We start from the raw sequence: 9,160 nt of genomic DNA, 5'->3' as shown, positions 1-9,160 counted from the left end.
TGGTTGTCTATTGTTGTGACTTAGATGAAGATCAGATCACATTTTATGACCAATTTGTGCAGAAATCCATATTATTCCAAAAGGTTCACATACTTTTTCTTGCAACTGTAATCTCGGAGATGGCAGCTCATATCAGGGAGAAGGATATTCTTTTAATCCCTTATCTAGACAACTTTTTAATAGTCTGAGAATCACGGGAGGTCTCCAGGAAAGCTGTACAGGAAGTGTCGCAGCTTCTGGAAGAAATAGGATGGGTCCTGAACAGAGAGAAATCGAGACCAGAACCATCACAAAGTCAGAATTTTCTGGCATTGCTGTTGGATTCAAGGATACAGAAGTGTTCCCTGACGGAAAAGAAGATCTGGAAACTAAGAGAAAAGATACAAGATCTAGCCCAGAACCCAAGAGTATCCTTGAGAAAATGTATGTCGATTCTGGGGAGTTTGACTTCATGTATCCCAGCGGTTGTATGGGCCCAGTTCCATTCCAGAGGGCCACAGTGGGACCTGTTGACTGTCTGGGAAGGGGGCAAGAAACCCTTAGAATCGTGTTTAATTATACCAGATCATACCATAGAGGGATTAAGGTGGTGGTTGATAAAAGACAATTTAACCCAGGGGGGGCCCCTTGGATAAGGAAGAATCTTTTATGCTTGACTACAGATGCAAGCCCTTGGGGTTGGGGGGGCTCATATTCTAGAACACTTAATCCAGGGCTTATGGCAAGGTGGTCAGAAATCAGCTTCTTCAAATATGAAGTAACTTATGGAAGTAAAATTTGCTATGTTAAAAGTTATTTAGCTAATATCTGACAGACATCTCAGAATCATGTCGGACAACAGCACTGTAGTTTCCTATTTAAACAGACAGGGTGGTACCAGGAGCAAGGCCTTAATGGTAATGACAAGGGAGATCCTTCAGTTGGTAGAAGAAAATTGTAGTTCCATCTCTGCAGTTCACATTAAAGGCACAGAAAATATGCAGGCAGATTTTTTAAGTCATCATGTTATCGCCCAAGGGGAATGGAGTCTAAACCAGAAGATTTTTAATAGGATTTCTGGCATACCTTCTTCAAACATTAATGTCTACAGTTAGACTCTTCTTCTGATCTAACCTTTGCTACTAAGGTCCTTTCGGCTGTCAACCCACCCTAATGGTTTCCTTGGTTCTCACTTTTATGGTGCTGTCGTGGGTGAGGGGAAAAATGAAGATTACTCTTACCGGTAATTGGATTTTCCTGAACCCACGACAGCACCCTTATTTCCCTTCCCTAAATTGGTGGTTGATGCACGTGTGAGTGTTGCAAAAAAATAAGACAAGAGTTGTTTGTAATAATTGCGGGCAGAGTTTCCTCTCATCTTTGGAAAGACATACTGAAGTGGAAGAAGAGCCTCCGCCTTTTTGTACTTCAGGTTTCCTGTCTGTGGGGGAAGAGCCTCTCTCTCGTGGTGCTGTCGTGGGTTCAGGAAAATCCAATTACCGGTAAGAGTAATCTTAATTTTTTGCATGATGGATGATGTCAAATGTTTTGAGGGTGTTATCCCAAGCATCCCGCCCCGGCACGAACCACACCTGGTCGGGGTGGATGATCGAGGGTAAAAAGGCATTCAATCTATTAGCCAGTAATTTGGCAAATATTTTAAGATCAACATTTAGGAGAGAAATGGGACGATAACTGGCACATAAGTGCGGGTCTTTAACAGGTTTGGGGATGACTGCAATATGAGCCTCAGTGGTCTTTGCTGGTAACGGAAACCCAGGAGACACTGCGTTAAAGATCCAAAGCAAGAAAGGGGAGAGAGAAGTCAAGAAGGACTTGTAAAACCTGGCTGTGAACCCGTCCAAGCCTGGGCTCTTACCCCCCGGTAGGCACTTGAGGACCGCTTGGAGTTCGACTTCTGTGAATGGCTCTTCTAGACTAGCAGACTCCAATTCAGATAACCTAGGGGGGCCGAGAGAGGGGTTCAGGTGAACAGCCAGATTGCGCTGGAGAGGAGCAGGGTAGGTTGTAGAGCTCAGAGTAGAAAGTGAAAGGAAGAAGCAATTTCTGTAGTGGTGTGTACCATTCGGTCCGAATAGGTTTTGATAGCGGGAATGTGTGAGACAGCCAATTGTCCCCTGAGAGCCCTTGCCAGTAAACACCCACTCTTCTTTCCATATTCATAGAATTTACTACGACATATTTGGATCATACACTTGTAAGATGTCTCCAGGAGGCGCTTAGCGTCTAAACGTGCATTATGGAGATTACGAAGAGTGGGCAAGGATAGAGCTCGCTTGTGGGCAAGCTCCAAGGAGGCAACCTTCTGTAGCACAAGTTTAAGGGAATGTGCTTTTTCCTTCTTGAGATGGGAACCGTGTTTAATTTGAACCCCGCGCAGGACACATTTCAAGGCTTCCCATTGCATTGGAAGAGGAGTGGGATCTGCGCTGTGATCAGAGAGAAAGTTTGTTATGGTGGTAGCTAGGTCAGCAGCACATACCGAATCAAGAAGGAGAGATTCATTCAGGCGCCAAGTCCACTCGCGTTTGGCGAGGAAAGGGAGGCTTAAGGAGCAGAATACAGGGGCGTGGTCTGACCACAGAATATTGCTTATTTGTGTGGAATCTACTCATGAATGGGCCGGTTGTTGAAGTAAGATGTAATCTATTTGGCTATAAGAGGAGTGAGGGGCAGAGTAGAAAGTATAGTCTTTGTCCGCCAGATGTTGAAGGCGCCATGAGTCATATAATTGTAGTTGTAGTAGCACTCTTTTAACTTTTTCATTAGTCGAGTAGGGGAGGGTAGCGTGTCTAGTTGAATTATCAAGTGTGCGGTCCTAGGTTAGATTAAGGTCTTCCGCGAACAAGAGGCAATGCCACATCAACTAAGTCCAGAATAAAGGAGGCCTGATTTTGATTGGGGGCGTAGGCATTAAGAAATGTAAATTCACGGCCGTCAATCAAAAGCGAAAGGATCAGGTATCTGGCCCCAGGATCGGCAGTGCAACCTAGCACCTGGTGAGGCAAAGATTTATGGATCGCTCCTTTTGTTTTGTTCACAGGGTTATTTGCAAGGTGCCAGGTGGTGTAGTGCCGATGACAGATGTCAGGGACACGACCCTCCTTGAAGTGTATTTCTTGAAAACAGATAGTGTGTACCTTCTAGCGATGGAAATGATGAAGTACTTGGGCTCTTTTCTCAGGGGTGTTAAGGCCCTTGGCGTTGAAGGACGCTATCTTGAGTGACGTCATACGTGCGCGGGGGGGGGGGGAGAACACAAGGAACAAGGAAGTGGGATGACAAACAGAGAACAAGAAAAGAGTTACAGAAAAAAAACACACAAGTAAAGAGAGAAAAGAGGAGGTAGGTTACTAATGTGACCAAAGAGGTCTGTAGAGACAGTCACTAGGGTCCAGACAGCCCCAGGGGAGTGTCTCAAACTATTGGGCGGAAGTAACAGCCAGAGAAGAGCAGGCCCGCTACATTCCCTGTCAAAGTAAACTGCCAAGTCATTATCACCAACTGCTAAGAGGGAGCAAAAGAGGTGCAAGGCGGAAAGAGGAGAAGAGCTGCAGAGGCTACAAGGCATCAGTCCCAGTTAGAAACAGCAGGCACTCTTTCAGGTGACGGAGTTGGATGGGGATCCTCATCGGCGATGATCGTCGCCCACAAGGCGTTGACTTGGTCGGTCCGGGAGTCTTGGTGCTGGTGGCCTGAGATGGGCGTGGCTGGCTCCGCGTTGTTGGAGCTGGTGGTGAGATGGATGGCCAGGGACCCAGCTCGACCGGTGGCAGGTCCAGCTGTTGTAGAAAGTGCGGTAATTCCGAGGGGTGACGGAGAGTAGCAACATGTCATTTGTGGCCGGCAAATAGAGAGAATGGGTAACCCCAACGATAAGGAATTTGATGGACCCTGAGGAGGTCCAGTAGCGGACGTACAGTAGGGCAGCCCATTGTGACAAAGTGTGACGTGAAAAGGTCCTGCAGTAACATAATGTGGGCCCCTTCATGAGACAAGGGAGGACAGAGCTTTGTTTAGAATTTGCTCTTTAATGACATAGAAGTGAATTCTGCAAATTACGTCTCTTGGCTTGGCGCCATTAGGGTTAGGAGGCCGAAGAGCTCTATCTGCTCTGTCAATCTCTATGTGGGAGTTTGGCGGGCATCCTAAGATTCCATTAAATATTCTCCAGATCGTGGGTATTAGGTCCACTGCAGTTATTGATTATGGAAGACCTCTGATCCGTATGTTGTTACGGCGACTGTGGTTTTCTATATCGTCCAGGTGTTGTTGTAGGGCATAAAGTTGCACATCATGGGTTTGGGTCTTTTCTTGTAGAGCTTGAACAGTGGAGGCCAAGGTTGCATGGTCTTGTGTAGCAGTATTAATTCTGGTGTCGAGCACATCTAGCTTAGAGTGGACCTGGGAAAATTCCTTTTTGCATTCTTGTAGGAAATTGGTAGCAAAGCTGGACAGGTCTGCTTTGGAAGGTACAAAGCAAATAAGAGTGTGCAAATATGTCATGGTTGGCGGTCTGGAATCTTCATCAAATAGGTCTGCAGAGGGTGGAAGTCTCAAGGAGGGGTCCAGGGAGAATCCCTGAAGGGGCTGAGCTGCAGGGTCTGTCATGACTTTGGATACAAGAGAGAGTGCTCCAGAGGACTGTGGACGGGAGTCGCCCCATGAAGATTCAGTGGATCAGTGTGGGAATGCCGCCAGAGAGGGTCGAGGAGAGTGGGAAGGGGGACAAAGGGGGTCCTGCTCGGTGGGAGGAGAGGAAACACGGAGTGTGGGTCGAGTGGGGGACCCTTGATGGCAGTCCAGGGGCAGTCCCTGAAGATAAAGACCCGGATGTGGTGACAGCTGGTCACAGGGGGGCCCATGGTGTATGCCTAAATTGTGTGGTACGATGGGTGATATAGGCGAGCGCCCACTGGGCCAGAAGGGGTTAACTGGGGATCTTAGAGCAAGGTCCATTGGAGTGGTAGGGCTGGTGGTCGTTAGTGCTGCAGCCTGTGAAGAGGTGAGCCCCTAGGACTGACCTGGTATGCAGCCATGACCAATGGTGCTGCAGAGGAGTGCAGGGGTTCCAGCAGGAGGGTCCGGTCTGGGCTGTGGGTTCGTGCCTGGTGGTCAGCAGAGGCAAGTATGGAGGGCAACGACGCTGAGCGGCGCCTGCATGGATGTGAGGCAGGGCTCCCGGGCGCTTCGGAGGACCGCATGGCTCAGACGCCATCTTGGGAGCGCATGGTGTTGCTGTGGAGAGCGGGGCCTGGTGAGGCGGATTGCCGCGTGAAGAAGCTAGGTATGTCACCTTGAGAGGACGTCAAGGGAGCAGGTGGTCAGGCTCTACCCTTCTTTAGAGTCTTTTTCATCAGGAGCAGCTGGTGTGTGGAAAATTCACCAGGGATGCGGAAGAGCGCTCCTCACTCGCTCATTGCTGGCCACGCCCCCGCAATATTCCTTTTATTCACGACTACGTTTTCTGGAAACCATGAAGCCCAGTAGGTGAGTGTAAAGTCTCAGTTCATGAAGTTTTACTTTTATGGTAGCTGAATGTGACCACTGGAGGACTTTTGCGGATGCTACAAGCCTAAAGAAATTACATCTTTCCTGCATTTTGATTGGACATTAAAATGGTCCATCAGAGATCCGTTTTTTGGACAGAAAAAAAGTGCAGGAATTTTTTTCAGTCTAAAAAACAGATCTATGACAGAAATGGCTCAAACAGATGCCAAATGTGCATAGCTGATGCACAGGATCCGTTTATTTTTTTTACAGGATCTTGTTTTTTTTCTTTTGAAGGATCAGAAGAATGGAAAATGAAACAGTGATATGAACTCCCCTTTACATAACCCTGTCCTTCTAGTCTTTTGCTCTAATCCTGTTCAACAGTGAATGTTAGCATAAATTTATTGAAAAAGTAAATACCATTTTAATATGGTTCTCTGTGACTTGTACCTAGTGGTTTCAAATTCTTTTAAAAATGTAATGCACTGTTCAATAAATGAAAGAGATTGTCCGGGTTCACCCAGTCAGCCCCTTTGAGGTGAGCGACAGAGCAGTTCAGCACAGGGAAAGGTTTTTTTTAGGCGGAGGCTCTGTTAGGGTCTATTCATGCGTCAGTTTTTTTTTCCCGCATCTGATCCGGAATTTATGTGGATAGGATGCTGCTCCATTCATTTCAATGGGTCCGGAAAAAATGCGGACAGCACACATAGTGCTGTCCGCATCAGTTTTTCCATTCCGCAGCTCAGAAAATAAAATACAACTTGTCCTATTCTTATCCGCAAATTGCGGTCCGTGGTACAATGAAAGTCAATGGATCCGCAAAAAAATGCGGAACACCTCCGTATGTCATCCGCAATTGCGGATTCCGGACCTGGAAATTAAGTCCTGCCCTCAGAGATCCATGTGCTAGGCCCTGGCAGAGCTGGATTGTGAATCTTCTGTGTGAAGTTTGAAAGTGCTGTCAATCAATCGTTTGATGTGGAAAAGCTCATCATTCTCATTCAAGAACGTCCCAACCTATGGAATACCAGATCTGATTCCTACCATGACCGTTTACGCAAGGACAGGTCATGGGAGGAGAGCGGCAAGCTTGCAGCTTCAGAATGGGAGAAGGCAGAGTCCAGGGGCGTTGCTAGGGTCTGAAAACATCCGGGGCACAAGCACACTGTATCACGCCCCCGTGAAGCCATGCCCCCACCCAATGAAGCCATGCCCCCACCCAATGAAGCCATGCCCCCATCGCTGGGGGGGGAGGCCCTTCACAGTAGTTATTAACCCCTTTCAGCAGTCCCCCTTTCAGTGAATGGGGGACTGCTGAAAGGGGTTAATAACTACTGTAAAGGGCCTAGCCGTCTGGGCAACCCCACAGATCATCCCCCCACCCCCTTTGTACTTTAACCCCTTTCAGCAGTCCCGCCTTCACAGTAGTTATTAACCCCTTTCAGTAGTCCCCCTTTTAGTCCCCCATCTGTGCAACCCCACAGATCATCCCCCTTGTACTGGCTGAATAGGCATAAGTTCAACTTCAGTCACTTCGGTGCGCAATCCCGTCCTGCGGCGCGTGATCAGTGACCTACAGAGGCGGGATCATGCGCTGCAGGACGGGATTGCGCACCGAAGTGACTGAACTCATGCCTGCACAGCACGCAAGTAGCGGAACAAGTACAAGGGGGGTGGGGCCAGGCGGCCAGCATAACATTCGGGGTATTGGAGAAAACATCCGGGGCTCCAGCCCCGAATGTTTTGACCTAACGACGCCCCTGAGGCAGACTCAAAAAAGAGGCAAAGCATCAGTGAGTAAACACATTTTTTTTTGTGTATATGTATGGCCACCTTTTTGGTATAAGTGAACACCATATAACAGGGCTGTCCAACCTGTTGCTCTCCAACTGTTATAAAACTACAACTCCCACCATGCCGTGCTGTAGGGAGTTGTAGTTTTGCTGCAGCTGGAGAGCTGCAGGTTGGTGATGCCTGCCATATAGCATCTATAACAACACCAGGTTTAATATGTTTAACATAATTTTGCAGCATTTTATTTTTAGGATTGTAAAGTGTAAAATCCACTTATAACCCCCTTGCAGCTAATAAATTTACTTTGCTAACTCTTGCAAAGCAAGGCACCTCTGTATGTAGTGTACGGGAGCTGTAATGCCCGTCACTACAGAAGGGTCACTTGTGTGCTGTCGTTTCCCCTTATTTATGGGGAAGTTGGTATGAGTCATCTGCATAAAATGTAATGTAATGCTATGTACTTCCCTGTTACTGTAAAATGTGCATGTACAGGCCTGCTAGAGGTGTCATTCCGGCTCTTAGTCACTAGAGGGAGCTAGGGAGCCCTAGTTTATATAAGGCCCAGTCGGGGTAAGGAGAGCAGTCTTAAGTCTAGAGTTAAAGAGTTGAAGTTGGAGATCAGACTATGTCTGAGTCAAGTCCAGGCCTGAAGCCTGCAAACCAGGAGAGGGTATTGCAGTCCCTGTAACCGTGTTCCAGATCCAAGGAGAAGGTCCCCCTCCTGAGTTCATATATGCAGAAGCAGGAACACCACCGTTAATCAGCCGGAGGAGACTGGGAAGTTCAGAAGTTTCTAGAGTCAGTGCTGGGAGAGACAGAGGCAAGTCCAGAAAAGCAAGAGGTACTAAAGACAACAGAGGAGGTACTTGATAATTATAAAACCAAGGATATACGCCAGAGCTAGGGCATCGGGCCTTGGAGAAGAGTTTCTATGTTCCAGGATCAGTCAGGAATAGAGTGCAAGCCGCCTGTATTGCAAGTCCTGTGTTTAACACTCTGAAGTCACCTTGCTATATATATTGCCTGCATCAAATGTACTGCAACCAACTGTCTGCAAAGGAACTGCGCTTCCATCTATGTCCATGCATGATGACTACTAAAGTTTGAATTCTGTTTTAACATCACGTGGTTCCTCAGTTATTCCTGCTATCAGCAAACGGCGTGCCACCGTTTAATTGGCACTGGCGTCACGAACATTACTTATCATTACCTGCCCTTGCAGAGAGTCAGCTGTCTCAGGTTAGTGGTCACAATTGCACTACAACACCCAGGATAACTATTAACCCTAACTTTAGTACGCTGCACCTCTCTTTTGGCGTCACGAACAGGATGCGCACGCTTTCTAGTGCAAGAAGCGTGAACTTTGTGCCTTATACAGTTGCCCTGTGACCAAAGTGACAAATTGCCTGTTTTATTAAAGTGGACTTTGTGGACTGAAAAACATACCAAAAGTGTCCCTAAAATCTCCAAAAAGCACTGTGCAGTGTTGTGCTATCAAGAGGAAGGAAATCGCCACATCGGAGTGTGGTTTTATGGACTTTTTACCATCCTGCTTGCTGTCAGTGAATAGACAGCGTTTCTTGCTAAAAGATGGCCGCTGAGCTTGCTGGATTTACTGCTGCGTCATCTTCATCCCGAAAATGCGGGAAAAGTTAGCGCCTTTTTACTGAAAAAGCGGGAAAAGGTTCAAGGTCAGGCGCCACCGCCTGTCTGGACATTTGCATGTCTGCCAGCATGGACTCCGCCTTCCACATTCTGGAATACCTGGGGGGCGGCCTCCCAGTGCAATGGGAGGATCTGGCTGAACTTATTGGCGCCACCCTGTCGCTCTCCAGAGAAGGATCGAGCATGTTGGAGAGTGAGGACTGCTTTG

Source organism: Bufo bufo, chromosome 5, assembly GCF_905171765.1.
Source record: "Bufo bufo chromosome 5, aBufBuf1.1, whole genome shotgun sequence".
Classification (NCBI taxonomy): domain Eukaryota; kingdom Metazoa; phylum Chordata; class Amphibia; order Anura; family Bufonidae; genus Bufo; species Bufo bufo.
This window is presented reverse-complemented; position numbering follows the sequence as displayed.